Source organism: Schistocerca piceifrons, chromosome 2 (assembly GCF_021461385.2).
Source record: "Schistocerca piceifrons isolate TAMUIC-IGC-003096 chromosome 2, iqSchPice1.1, whole genome shotgun sequence".
Lineage (NCBI taxonomy): Eukaryota > Metazoa > Arthropoda > Insecta > Orthoptera > Acrididae > Schistocerca > Schistocerca piceifrons.
In genome coordinates this window covers 754,919,274-754,935,084 of record NC_060139.1, presented here as the reverse complement: position 1 = coordinate 754,935,084, position 15,811 = coordinate 754,919,274, and the positions used below count along the sequence as shown (strand labels likewise).

The 15,811-nt window shown below is 36.3% G+C and overlaps 1 protein-coding gene across 1 annotated transcript in view; it reads right to left on the bottom strand.

Moving 5' to 3' along the window:
* Positions 1 to 14,277, bottom strand: part of LOC124774928 (chromodomain-helicase-DNA-binding protein 7) — a 326,638-nt gene extending 312,361 nt beyond the window's left edge. The window contains exons 1-2 of the mRNA XM_047249608.1: positions 13,608 to 14,277; positions 13,380 to 13,518 (exon numbers count right to left, since the gene is read on the bottom strand). The gene's annotated coding sequence lies outside the window, so the exon portion shown is untranslated. The remainder of the gene's footprint in view (positions 1 to 13,379; positions 13,519 to 13,607) is intronic.
* Positions 14,278 to 15,811: the final 1,534 nt, after the last annotated feature.

The window sequence follows — 15,811 nt, the reverse complement described above, 5'->3', positions numbered from 1 at the left end:
AAAATAAATTACAAATACAGCATCTCTATACTGAAGTAATTTTTTATAGAACTACTTCCTGCTGCACAAAATACAAACTTAGTGTACCCGCATCACTGTCAGCACAGCACACACTACTTCATGAACAAGGACTGCCAACTGCACATTATTTTTGAAGAGGATTGTACCCCTTTCAAAATCTCATTTACTAAGCTAGCTGATTTTATCACAAATGACAAGGAAGGGCATAAGAGTAAAAGCTTCCACAGCTAATGACAATTTTAATTTAGTCACTCTGAAGAGGACAGCTGAAAAGACAATTTAAATGTTAGTTTCAGTTTCAAAATGGCATTGCTTAATGGCCAAAAGTATTTCATACAATACAAAATGTAATCATATCAGCAGATTTCATAACAAAAAGATGGCTAATTTTCTAAATCTAAAATCGGTCCTGTATTTCAATGGTTTAATAAAAATAATTCTCAAGTTTTTCCTTACAAAGCAATAATAGCTCGACAAATTTGGTGTAAATCAATACACAAATTAAGTATTTGCATACTTAGGAGCATTGCAATTTTTGCCACTATATCATATTCAGCAGGTGAACATCTGTAACTTACAAATGTGTAAGATCTCAAACAAAATAACACATTCTTGGAAAACAAAAACATCCGCATAAATTGATAACTGGAATAATAAGTGCAGTTTACGAGACAGGAAGGAAACCAGAGGCAAGACATTACTGCATACTACAAGTCCTCCCTCATCCCCAATATCCTCCCTGAAAGATTTGTTAATAGCCTTAATATCAATCAATGCAGTTCTAAATATACAAAGGTGCCTTTATGAATAGTCTCCTATGAATAAAAGTGTTGGCGGAGGGGGGGGATAAATACTATCTTAATCTGAATTTCTTATTAATCTAAGATGTTGCTACACCAAAAAGAGATATAGGTACAAAAAATGACAATTAGATAAATGAAAATCTTACTGTAAATGTAATAAGTGATGTATGCACACATAAAACAGTACAGTATATGAAAAATTGGGAGCATGAGGTCATATTATGAATGACTACAGGTACATCAATGCTTACATCAAAGACCTGGACATGTAATGCTCCAATGTTATTTATAAATTTTTGAAGAGCTTGAGCCTACTACTTAAAATTCATTTGTAAACAGAGATGATAAATCATAAAATTTGGAGCTGCTGAACATAAAATTCAGAGAGGAAGAGAGAACCCATGACGGAGGTATAGCTCCGTAAGATATGTTGGTAAATAATAGACATGTACAAAAATGACAAGATAAATTTATTGTATCGTCTGTGGAGAAGATTATGAAGAAGTATTCCCAAGACAATACGTAATTTTAAAAAAAAATCTTTATCCAAAACGAAAAAATGAAGATGTACAGTAACAAGATGAAAATTCTACAACATAAGGAGGCTAAAGCCAAACAAATGCACAGAAAGTTGTTATTAACTCTCCAATAATGCATACTATAAAAAGTCTTCACTCATTTAAATATGACTAATTAAACCAAACAGCACATTCTTTTGTTGTTCTGGGTTGCTAATATTTTAAATATGTTTATTATTCAGTTATTTGCTGACTGAATAAGCAGTTTTTTTTTTCTAGGGATAAAGACCAAATCTAACTCCAAATACACCGCAGGAGGCACATTTCGACATTTCTTTATTAATTTTGTCATATTATATTAACGATATGTGTGTGTGTGTGTGTGTGTGTGTGTGTGTGTGTGTGTGTGTGTGTGTCCTCCCCCTCTCTGCTTTATGAGGTAACATACAGCCGGAGTCTATCTTTACTTAATATTCACCTCAGAAAAAATATTGTTTTTCAAAAGAATCTGCAATTTTGTAACTGATCAACTATAAAGGGTGGTTATAATTAAACTTTTGCTACTTGAGATGGCCTCCATGAAAACAAGCAATTGTAGGACAATGAAACGTTCTGGTAATAATTTTAAGGATACACAGAAGGGAAGTAACTAATAAACCATTGGAAGAAACACGTTTTCATTTCCACATAAGAGAGTAATATTTGATCACAGCACACCCTGTGTAGGTTCCAGGTTACAAATGTTGCTAAATGTCATGACCATATGCCTCCACAACAATCTGGAATATCACTACACAAACTATTTTACAACTGTTCACAGCACTTTTCGAACAGGGAAATATGGAATGTTCAGCTTGTCCAATGCTTGAAGATCACACATTGCTCAGACATGACAAAAGCAACTTCAACAATTCGCAGTACAATTGGTCATCAGCCTCTACCAAGAACAATTTTCGAATCGACAGTTAATTTGAACTTCCGAATTATATTTTTCAACCCCGGTGTATCAATAGTCACAAAGAGCACCCACACTACCACTGCTGTTTTGAGCAAACAGCTTCAACCTAAAGGCAAATCACGTCACTAACACATTACTGACAACATAAATCTTGCAGCAAGCAGTCTGAATATCATTCCTATAAAGACTGGTATCCGTAAGGTAAATAGTTTTCCATTTACACTGGCTTAAGTAGCGAAAGTTTGATTATAACCACCCTATCTTTATACTGGCAGGAGCTACAGACTGTTTCATAATAGGAACAGAAGGAAAGGACAACATTCCTAACTCAGAAAAGAATCTGCCTGAAAGCTAGAGAAGTTTTCAGATTTGTTTATGTGCCTGATGACGACTTAAAGACTCCACTGTTCAAAACAGTGAATGTTAAGTTTATACCCAAATTATTTACATCCTGCCACAAATATCCATATCATATTCATAACCAAAAAATAATAATAATAATTTCAATGTGGGTTATGGACTTCCATGTGCAAGACAAATATTTATTTCTAAAGGAATTTTTTTATCGTAGGGTATTACTTACATTTATTTTTAATTACAAATGCAGCGGACAGGCACCTCAATAAGTCCTTTTGCCTTGTGGCAAAAAGTCATATCTGATTTAATACATCCATTAATTACACAAACCTAATTGTTAGACACCTAAGTGCCTTTGTTATTTAATATTTTGTCTTATTAATGCTGCCTATAGCAAAAGGGTTATTGTGGGAAGGGGAAATCTTCTAGGAGTTCTGGAGTGGGTTTTGAGTGGTCAAGTTTTATTTAAATGCTACACTGCCACTTTTTACAAGGACATGTTGGAAATTTAATGTCTCCATTTTTTTATGTGGAGACACTTAAAGCTTTTACATAAAACAATCACTGTTACCATTCTATATCTTTATTCTTCATGTCTACCTTTCTGCAGCCCCCCTGACACTTAAAGACTGCGGACTGTAGCATGTAACATGGCAATGTGTAAAATAACTGTCAGTGCATGAGAAACAGTGTGCCATTATCAAGTTTCAAATTCAAATAGTTCATCCACACATGAAGAATGCTCTCCTTCAGTGTGATAATGCCAGACCACATGTGAGTACTGGGAAATCTGCAACAAACCAACATCTTGGGTTCAATGTTATCAATCATCCTCCATACAGTCCCGACTTGAGCCTATCGGATTTTCGTGTTTTCAAAACTTAAAGGACACCTTCGAGGACTTCACTTTATCACTAACAAAGTGGTGAAAACCAAGATGTGGTTATGCTTCCATCAACGAAGTCAAACATTCTACAGTGATGGTATCATCAAACCGATCTCTTGTTGGGAGAAAGGTGTTCATCACCAGGGTGATATGAAGAATACAGACGTAGAATATTAATCAAGTTTGTTTTATTTAAAAAGCGTTAAGAGTTTTCACATAAATTCCGAGACGTTACTTTTCAGCATACCCTCGTACACTGCTAAATGAAACACAAATGAATAAGGGCTTTTCTGAAAACCTATTTTCCAAATAAAAACCACTATATGAAATACATTTAAATGACCTGAAAACACTTTGTGTAAACATATAAAAAATTAATATATGGTTTATCAACGAGCACAGTTGCACCATGGCTATGCTTAAACGATTGCAATTTAAATGTGGCATTTACATTTGTCTCTCTTGCTCACACCATTTCACAAGATCACTATTCCATCTATGCTGCACACTTCAGAAGTGGGAAAATTTAGAACTTTATGGAAACTTAAGTATGTACCTACATTGCACCACTACACTATGATGACCAAGGTACACTTATTAATGATGGTTTAAGTAATTGAATGGCTCTCTACATTTATATCGGTACCTTACAAAAATAAATGTCTCGCCATATTCCATAACACAGAACTAATCTAGTGGAATACATGTCCATTAACACTTGCATTAAGGTAATATTTATTCAATATTATGGATTATTGGACATTCTTTATTAGATTATCCTGTGCTCTCAAAGCGAAGGAAGTGTGAAGAACATTATCAATCAAGAACAGAGCTAAAGCTGAACATCAGCTAGTCAAAAGTGCCACATTATTTGGCAAAATGTATTAACAACATTATTCAATTTTGTGTTTACGAGTTTGGTTCACTTTTACTACAGACTTGTGAAACTGCATTGATGAAAACAGTACATGAAAGAACAAAATGATGCTAACAAAATGACACTGACGTAATGTTAAAGGAAAAGATAGAGTTGAACATCTTATTCGCATCTACAAAAACACTCTGCAAGCCACTGGACCATGATCAGTGGATGGAGGAGCAGCATCAGCTGAGAGGACAGGAGCAAGCATCAGTTGTACATTGAGTGAAACACCCCAGTATTTATCCAGAGAGATTTATGGAACTCATGGAATCCCTTATTCACTATATTTGGATGAATACTGGAACCCTGCTACTGTGCAATACAATTTATGTCAATCAATTAACACTCTCAATCAGTAGTACATCATAGTTCCAACAGTTGACAAGGTTATAGGCAAACTAAAAATGTTTTAGAAGAAGAAACAATTTTTGAAATAAATAACAGTGTTTGGTATTACAATAAAACCTGTAAAGTTAGACAATCGTCCTTACTTGCAATTTGAAACAAGCACATATAATCAAAAGCACAACTAAGAAGCAAATTACTTCAAAACACTGTATACGGGCACACTTAGCTCAGAAAAGTGAGATACCTCACAAAGATCTGATGCACTCAGGAGCCATGACAGTCAAATATCAGAAAGATATTTATCCAAATCATACAAAGAAAATGAATAAAGCGAACATCCCTGAAAGGAATTATGAAAGTGAGAATAAAGAAGCTGTCACAGCTAATTTATGTTTACCATTAAATGCAGCAGAAAATAAATTATGCCACACTAATACTATTACACATTTCGAAAGGGTGAGTTGTAGCAGGTAAACCATGAGACGATACATTTACATGACTACTCTGCAATTCACACTGCAGTGCCTGGAAGAGGGTTCATGAACCCAGCTTGAGACCACTCTTCCAACAAATACTTAAGTAATTCTGTGCCAACTCCAATTTCTCTTATTTTATTGGAAAGATCATTTCTCCCTATGTAGATGAATGACAGCAAAATATTTCCACATTCGGAGGAGTAAGTTGAAACTTGCTGCAACACGAAATCTTTGTTTTAACAATAAAGGGAAATGTAGATTACTACTTACTGTAAAAATGGCACCGAGTTGCATACAGACACAATGAAAAGAAACTTACACTTCAGCCCTTGGCCAAAGACTTCAACAAAAAAAGGGGGGACCCCCCTACACACACACACACACACACACACACACACACACACACACACACACACACACACAGTCACACACAGTTTGGAAGGCTGTGAATAGGCAAAGAAAAGAAGACGAAGTATGAATACTGCGAATAATGCTAAGGAGAATAGGGGTAGTGAGAATAGTAACAAAGCAAAACATACAGGGTTGTGGGATGGAAGAAAGGCTGTCAGGCAAAAATAAACAACTGCAGCAAAGTGGGCGTGAGGTCTGCTTGCTTGGGTGAGTGATTGAAAAGAGAGTGCGTGCGTGCCTGAAACTCAACATGTTACCTTTACAGTTAGTAGCAATCTATCTTTTCCTTGGCTGTTGATATTCCAATCTAAAATTTCCATTGTTTGACATTGTTTTAATAATTGCCACCCAACTTACATATCAGATCCATGACCATCTCTCCCCTATTTCACAGTAACACAAAATCAGCCACTTTTCTTTGGACTTTTTCAATGTCCTCTGTCAATCCTATCTGGTAAGTACTCCACAATGCACAACAATACTGTAGAATAGGACGAACAAATATAGTGGAACCCACCTATTTAGTAAATATGCTGCGTCTTGCATGCGTTCTGTCTATACAGCGCTGCCTCACATTTGCCTTACCCACAACATTCTTTATGTGACTGTCCCAACTGAAGTTGTTCATCATTGTAATCCCTACAAATTTAGTAGAATTTACAGCCTTAAGGTTTGTGTGATTTATCATGTAACTGAAATTTAGCAGATTCCATATTCATACTTTTCATTATTTATAGTTAATTGCCACTTTTCACACCATACAGATGCCTTATCTAAATTAATTTGCAATTAGATTTGATATTCTAATGATTTACTACACAGTAATAGACAGCGTCATCTGTAAACACTAAGAGGGCTGTTCAAGTTGAACCTTAAATCATTTATATAGATTGGGAACAGCGGACATCCTATACCAGTTCTTTAGGGAATGTCATATCACTACTCTATTTTGCGTTGATTACTACACAGTGATATTTCTGATAGGTAATCATGAATCCAGCCACACAACTGAGATGATAATCCAAAGGTCCTTGGTTTAATTACAGGCTGCTTGTGATGAATGATGTCAAAAGCCTTCTGTAAATCTAGATATAAGGAATTGATTTACAATCCCCTTCCATAGTATTCATTACCTTGTGAGAATAAAGAGGTAATTGTTTCAGAAGAATGAGATTTTCCTGACGCAAGCCGACTGTGTCAATAGGTAGTTTTCTTTAAGGTAATTCATAATGTTAGAGCACTGTATACATTCCAAAATCCTACTGCGAACTGATGGAGTGGACTATTCCTATTTCCTCTCTTGGGCACTGGAGTGATCTGTGCAACTTTTCCATCTGTAAATATATATGCTTGTCGAGTGAGCAGTTGCAAACAACTGCTAAGTATAAGGCATACTCTGAAAGAAACCTGATTGGTATACAATATGGACTGGAAGAATTGCCTTTATTATGTGGTTTAAATTGCTTAGCTAAACTAAGGATATAGACTTCTAAGTTTCTTATGTTTGCAGCAGCCCCTTTATTCAATTTCTAGAATACCTACTTTATCAGCTTTGGAAAACGAATTTAAGACAACCACATTCAGTAACTCCACTTTGGTGATATTATGAACATTGTATGATAGAACTTCCAAAAAGAAGATAGACCTAGATTTAGAGGAAGTTTAGTAAGAGAGTAGTAACAACAAGCCAAGAGTAACTCTTGAGTATACTAACAAAATACTTAAATAAATGGTCTCAACATATAACCAAAGTGCTAATTTATGTGAATTGGAGAGAAAAAGAAGCAAATGAAAAAAAATTACTATCACTGCTACAGTCAGTAGTAACGGTAGAAATAGTACTCTTCATATGAGAACTATTACCATAAAAAATCTACATAATTATTTCATGTATTCACCACAGGGAATGAAATAGGTGCTGCAATAAAATTCATATTAAACATCAAAAAAGGCTGATTAGATGCTTTCATCTGCTATTTAATAGTGACAAATATTATGGACGTAGTACCAACTGATGCACTTGTTTGCATGATCCCGACCCTTAAAAAATTTGACAAGATAACGAAACTTGACAGATCATATGGCATATATGAAAGGATTGAAAAATTGTCAAATAGATCTAGTACACCCAACAATGGCAAACATAAAATGCATGTTCAGGTGCTGATTGATCAAGTAAAGATAGCTACAGATACTGAATCTAAGAATGCACTTTATTTCAATAACTTACAGGCTAAAGAACCAACCAAAAGAAGGGGTACAATCAAAAATGTGAAAATAATTTAAGATTCATGGGGAATAAATCTATATCTCTGCTAGGCAGCACAGAATCTGTGAAACCTAGAAACCAGTGCAACATGCAAAACAGAGAGGGTGCGTTCCAATGACATCTTGAGAACTTAACGGCACAAATCTTCAGTGAGCTCAGATATTCAGATATCTATGGTATCTCCTGTAAAGAAAAAGAAAGAGAGAGAATTGATGGAATCATTGAACTGTTGTCTCTTGTAACTGAAAAATGTCATTCCAGTTTTGAATTCCCAGATTTCCTAAAACCAGCAGGTACACTATCATTTCACAATATAGGAGACGTCCTGGCTGAAAGTGAAGAAGATCTTGTAGTCCTACTGAATAGAATGGATAAAGTTATGGGTGAAGAATATAATATGAGAATTAATAAAGCAAAAACAAAAGTAATGGCATGCGACAAAGAAGATCAAGTGAAAGTCCAAGTTCATGTAGGCAATGAACTGCTTGAACAAGTTGATAAATTTACTTATCTGGGCAGTAATATTACCAGGGATGGAAGCAGCAAGGCAGAAGTGAGAAGTAGAATAGCTTCAGCAAAGGCTGCTTTTAAGAAGAAGAAAAACATTAACATCTAAGAGCATAAGCATTGAAACCAGGAAAAGATTTTTGAAATCGTGTGTGGAGTGTGGCATGCTATGGGTGTGAAACATGGACTCTCGGGACAGAGGAACAGCAGAAGCTAAATTCTTTTGAAATGTGGTGCTATAGACGCATGCTCAAAATAAAATGGATCGACAAGGTCACCAACGAAGTGGTTCTGGAAAGAGCAGGTGAGAAGAGAAGCTTCTGGAGTTTCATTGTTAAAGGAAGAGTGCAATTTACAGGCCATCTATTAAGACATAAAGGACTCGTGAACACAATCATAGAGGGATATGTCGAGGGAAAAAAACCAAGAGGAAGACCACGACTGAGGTACATGGATCAAATCGTGAAAGATGTGGGATGTGACACCTATAAAGAAATGAAGAGAAAAGCTGAAAGACGCACAGAATGGAGACAAGCTGCCATTGTAGCTGTTGCAAACCAATCCTTGGATTGACCACTACAGAAGAAGAAGAAGAAGAAGAAGAAGAAGAAGAAGGTGAAGTCTAAAGGTACAGGTGTACCTGCATAAACCCAGTGCTGGCTGAAGCAATGGAAAAAAAAGTGTAACCTAGTATGAGGACAATTAACTTCTTTCAAAAGATCAATCAAGTTTTTGAAGAAAGAGTCTACACAGTAGGTGTTAGTTAAAGTCTTGCATAATTAGGAGAGTTGCTCTGCAACTGTCTAATATTATCTAATCAAGTGATGCAAAGTCATACCAGTCTTAGGCAACGAAGTTGCAACACAATGAACCATACAGCAGCTCTAGTTTCTGATATCTGTTGATGGTCAAAATTTAAATGGATACATTTTATGTACATGCAGATGACAACATTGTTCACTAATAGAAATAGTGACACACAGGCTGTACAACAGGTAGATGCTCTGTTCACTGAGGTCCAGCAGAGGTTTAATGAAAATAATTTCAAAATAACTGAGAAACAAAACAATGGATGACACATCCCGTCAATGATACTGGATAATGATGGAGCTGGTTAAACTTCGGGTTTCTTCGGAAATATTAAATTAAATTGGAAAGAATGTGATAGAGTACAGAATACATGCATGGTTCAATTTGGGGTATTTCACTCATAAGTCCATGATGCAAAGTCTTCCGTACCTTCACTGTACGTAAATGAGTAATTGGGTGTGTCATTTATTATTGTTATACTCGAGTGTATATTTCAAATAGTGCACAGGTTTGCATTCTTTGTGTAGGATATCATTTGTTAGTGCAGATATTTGTGTTTTATTGTTATTGTCAGCGGGCAGAAGTTGGGAGTTCACCAGAAACCGATGTTACATCACAGCAAGTACATCACCAAGTTTCCAACACCGCACGACACTGAAGAAACACCTCAACGAAAATACGATCAACAATCACGGACAGATATATATATACTCAAAAAAAGAATGTACCAATATAAATGAGAAGCAATTAATTTTGTCTGATTTGTACTCATTATCCAAGATGCAAATATGTTTGCAAATGCTCATGCAACAAATTCAAACTGTTAAAGCATTCAGAGGAAATTCTTTGGAAGTAGTTAGAAGAAAATGACACTAATAGTTTACTGCAATGGAATACATTTCAAGAATAACTTTTTCACAATTTTGCCAGCCAGAACCCTCTCAATAGCACATTGTACACGTGTGCATAAACCTTCACGAGTCATTTACCTTGTGAGGAAATTAAAAAACATTATAACAGAACAGTACGCCTACCAGCTAACAGTTTACTACACATTATTCCACAACCACATTACATCAGCTATGAAAACTCTGCAAGATGCAGAAATTATTCTGCTGCTACAGAAGAAATAAGGAAGGATCATTACTTCCAGTGACCATGGATCCTTATAAACCTATCCTGCTGGACTAGCATTTATAACAGTTTACGGCCAATATGTGTTCCATTGTTTCATTCATGTAAATCTAAACCACGATAAACATGCAAGACACATCAAATTCACCATTAAAACATCTGCAATCAAGACAGTCTAAGACACACACAAGATAGTTTTCCAGCCACGGCCATGACAAAGTTTAGTGCACTACCAAACAGAATTTAATCACTAATAGAAGTACTCATAAAGCACAATTGCTGAGTAGCCTAATCTAAAATAATATTCATTAAATTCTGTGGATTAATTTAGGAAATGGGGAGAGTTACGGCAAAGTTGTCCAAACCTGTGGTTCTGGGTGACTTTTCCATAATTCTCCCCATTTTCTAAAAGTTGCCAGTCCTCTTCCTTCATACCCTATTCTTCCCCTTTAACCCTTCCGGCAGGTGGAGGAGTCACTAGAACTGAAAGCTTCCATGTCTCCCTAACCTTTGTGTGGGTTTTCTCCAGCCTCTGTTCACTGAGTAGATTTTATTTATCCATCCAATTATACCACATTTTCAAAAATTGATCATTTTTGTTGCTAACTTGCAACTAAGTGCTACGAGCAGGAACATTCACATAGTACTCAATGTTAGCATAATGTCCATTTCACTGCTGTTGTATTATTGTAGATTAACTAAAAGCAGCCAATCCAATCTGAACTGGTTACCACATAACATTAGTAAGTCTAATTTGTTATACAGGCAATAAAGGTGACCAATTTTGAAAAGAATCAGAATCACTGTAGTTTACTGGGCATGGAATACAATTTCAATAGCAGTTTGTACCTCTCTTCCATTACAATATTCCAAAACTACAAATACCAATCATTTAATGAAAGGATTTCAATAGCAGGAGATGTGATGGTCATTTGATTGTTTTACAGACTGATTCAGAGAACTTTTCCTCCATTTAATTACTACAAAGACCCTACTCTAAATAAGCTACAAAGATGATACTCTACTGGTGCCATTCTGAACTTACCAGCAGAAACATTTAATATTAATGAATATGGTCACAAAACCACCTATAAAATTAATAAATCTTATATTTAGGGCATTTGAAATGACCACTTTATTGACAATCCAGAAAGTAACCAGAAGAGTAAAAATGAACTAGAATACTTTTGGTCAAGCAGGCCATATGTACAAAATGGGAAATTGATAACCAGTGTCTATTATCAGTTTTGAGTTACGGCACTCAGCATGGACTTCTACTGCAGAAACAACGATGGACCAATGAATACAAGTGATAATCCTATTGATAATTAGTAAGAGACAGGAAAACAAATGGAGCCAAACCAGAAATAGAAAGGATTATAACGCAGTATCTACATCACTGAAAATGGAATGGAAGTGTGCATGTCCTGCAGCCAAGTAAATGACTATTAGATGGACTAAGAAATTACAAGACTGGATCCCAAGACAAGAAAGAATGACCTAACAGAAGTTGGGTAGAAGATATTAGAAAACATTGAAGAGTAACATTGGGAAAAAAAACACCAAACACTTTGTCTGTAAAATCCTACCCACCACAAGAATTAGTATCTCTTGCTTCCACAGACTCAACATAGTTTCAATTTTTATAATGCCAAAAGCCTAAACCAAAGACATAGATGTCAAGATGATTCCTAGTAACAAAGCTCTTTATTAGAAGCATTGCATGATAAACAGAAATGGAAATGCACATGCAGAGGCACACATACAGGACATATCAAAACAACAGGCCAAAATCACAGGACAACTGTGCAATCCCATCATCTAACAGAAAAATATGAAAGCTTATGACTAAAGAACTAATTAGCAAATAGAATAAATTTACTCAAACTAAAAATCCCTTTGGATTAAAAATGGCGAGAATGTCCTAAATGGAGTTCTAAAGACAACATTCTGAGAACAAATCTTAGAAGTATTATTGAGGTAAACTAATAAAAAATAAAATTTTCGTGCAGTTTCACAAAACATGAACAGCATGCGACTACACAAGAGAGCACTTTCACCTAAACCTAAACGTATTTCCACACATACAGGTACCACAGAATATTCTTAATACAAAATACTCCCCGAACCCCACATATAATAATGAGGCCTACAACTGATTTCTCATCTTACTATAGATATTACCCACAACAGCAACTTTAAATGCAATATGATACTACCCAAGTAAAAAAAAAAACTACCTCTGGGAGCCAGATTTAAAATAATTTCTACTCTCTAAGTTGCATGTTTCACTGGCACTAGCGAAATAACAGTACATCTGTTTAAGGTAAAATCATCCTTCCAAGAATGTACCAACTATATTGAATGAAAGTCTTTAAAATATGTAAAAACTATTCGCAAATTTTCCAGGTAAACGAGAAAGTATGAGCTCCTGGGTGCTTACAATGGACAGATCGAATTGCAAAATTGTGTAACCTGATGCTTGTATTACTGTCTCACCCCATCAATCCAGTACGGCGTTATGCCACAAGATGCAATACTGTATAATTTTAACAGTTTCTCAAACTGAAGGAGCCTGCTGAAGGAAGTGCTAACCCAAAACTGCATATTTTTAATTACTGAAGATTGTTTTGTTTATATGAATACAAAAACATATCAACAACGTGTCTTCACAGCCGAAAAAAATTTCTAGCAGTACATAAGGAACTGGTTGGGTGTACTTGTTAACAGCGTATGGCGCTTTGGAAACAACGGATTATGCTATCAGGCTAATTCTTACTAACCAAAGGGTTAGCGCTTTCTGTGGCTGACACCTTCAGCTGATTCTACACGAAAGTAATAAATTATCACCGACACTTACAAAAAATAGACAAATAGAAATTTACTATATAACTTTAACTATTTAATGACAGAACTGTTAAGGTACGTTTAACACATTTGACATGTAAACATCACTTACATTTTTGCAATGTTCGTTACAGAAAGTGACTCCGAACTCTCAAACGTCCTTTTCTCAAAAAAACTCATTTTGTTCAATATTTCGTGACGCAGCTCAAGAGAGACGCACCAACACTAACGCTATACCACCCGGGATGTGGCTGTAACAAACACACAACGGAAGCTTTACTCAAAACAAGTAGTTCATAAACAAAACTCGCTGGTATGAGCGAAAAGCTTGACAACTTACTAGTTTAAAACATTTATAACTGAGATGCGAATCAAAAGATGGAGTCAGGTTAGCGTCCGTCCACGACCTGACGGTAACTATCATAATTCTTGACAAGAGATAAGAAAAAAAAGGTTCCGACCAACGCCAACATGACAGCCGGGCACTCACAAACACACTATGTTCACTACCTGCATCTCGAACACGCACTACGCACTTGATGGGGTGAGTAACTTCTCACCTAACGGAGCACATCGATTTCGCTTAAAATTTACACTTGCAACACAAGCACTCCAGATTAGGGAACAATGAACTTTGTGAACGCCATTCGAAGTGTCCTCTTTCGGCTTGGGTGCCTTGATACGCTCAATACTTCCTGTGTCACAAACTCGGTCGGAATCAGAACAGAACAATTCCTCCGCCATGGATAACTACAGGCCCTTCCGGTAAAGGAACAAATGACAGCTTACCACAATATAATGCATTTTACACTGGTGCCCAATCCCAAACATCCTCAAATTCCTCTTCCATTCCACATATCAGTCGCTATCGCGTAAAATAACGAGAATAGCTTATAAGACCAGTGATCTAATTGGTTAGAATAATACCCACCGTCCTTACTCGTCGTGAAAATACAACCAATCAGGTGGTATCTTATATGGCGTCATTAGAAATGTGGATTCTCGACCAGCCAATGGGAAAACAGCACCGAGTTGAGAGCCCGTATAACATTTCTTTCAACAGAATGTCAAAATACATACACATTCCTGCGCTGTATGCATCTGAAGTCTTCTTACACATTCGAATCAACGGTAAGCAGTGATATCGAAAGAGGTAAACCGCTGAGCCTTAAAGGGGCGTACTTACGCGTTATGTGGACGATAGAAACGACATATTTTCCTCTGCAAACCTCGTATTGCTTATAGCCATGTGTCAGGTAAAAGGAGTTTTATTTACATTCTTCTTAACTGGTCGATATATCACCCGCAGTAATTTCTTTCTAACAAATTAATCGATTCTCTTCTACAACCACATCAGTTCACTTGCAACACTACTGCCATTCGGCAATTTCTGGAACTACAGCAGGCACTCTATCGGAGAGTTTGCAAACTAGTTCCGACATATTAAATTCTGAAAGGTCAAAGATAATGTAACAAAACCCAGAAAGTTTCAGTGGACTTTCTAAACAGATTGGCTGTGCAATAAATAAACATCAGCCAATGGATACATGTATTTGAGCGTAGGCTGACTGTCTTGAATAGTATCTGCATGACAGAAACAGTGAAATTAACAATATTGCCGTAATCTTTTTGGTGGATAGTATGAATTATTTGTGGTGCAGTGACTGTTTTCAAATACAGTTCACAACAAATTTTTCTTGGGCGCTTTGGTTATTGATCGTTTATGCTGCACTTAACGCATGATTGTATTCATTATTTGATGCATCTTCTACAGCTGTAGCCGAACGAGTTTTTTTTCCCTTCTTGAGTCGGTAATTCAACACAAATCCAATAAGCAGCACATTGAGTTTGCTCTGTTTCCGCTATCCACCTACAGTTTTGGGCTAAGTACCAGAGGATTAGCCTCCACAGGGTCGTGATTTAACCCTATACGAAGACGGAATATGTAAATTTTAAGCGCAGGAACTTCGTTAAGATAATTAAATAAAATGTCTTACCCGTAAGGTATTAAGCAATTACTGTAATGCAAAGTGTACAGCTTGATACAAGACTGCAACACAAATTGAAAAAGTAGTTCAGAAATAAGAAATCGGGTTAACGAAATAGCGTGGGAAAGATGACCCCTGTAGAACTGTGCAGTCGTACAATTCTCTTAAAAAATACGATAAACTCTACCCACTGTAAGAAATGTGAAAAATTCGTACCTGTCTGTGATAAGCTCACAAGGCTATAGTGTGTGTTAGTATTTTATACGACAATAACAGATACTTCTACAGAAACCGCTACAGAGGCAGGAATTATACAAAAAGACACAAAAGAAATATACGAGTGCGTTCACTTGAAGCATAAGTGGTAAACTGACAGTTTACAATGTAACGTTGGTCTGCTGCAGCACTGCCCCGTGGAACACTGGCACTGAATAGTGCCCATCTGCTTGTTTGTGTGCAGGCGCAACTATAGTCCGATCTACGATCGATAGCGATTCGTGCACCTCAACACACGGGCAGAGATTGCATTGTTGCTGGTTCCAAGCATCGGTTATGG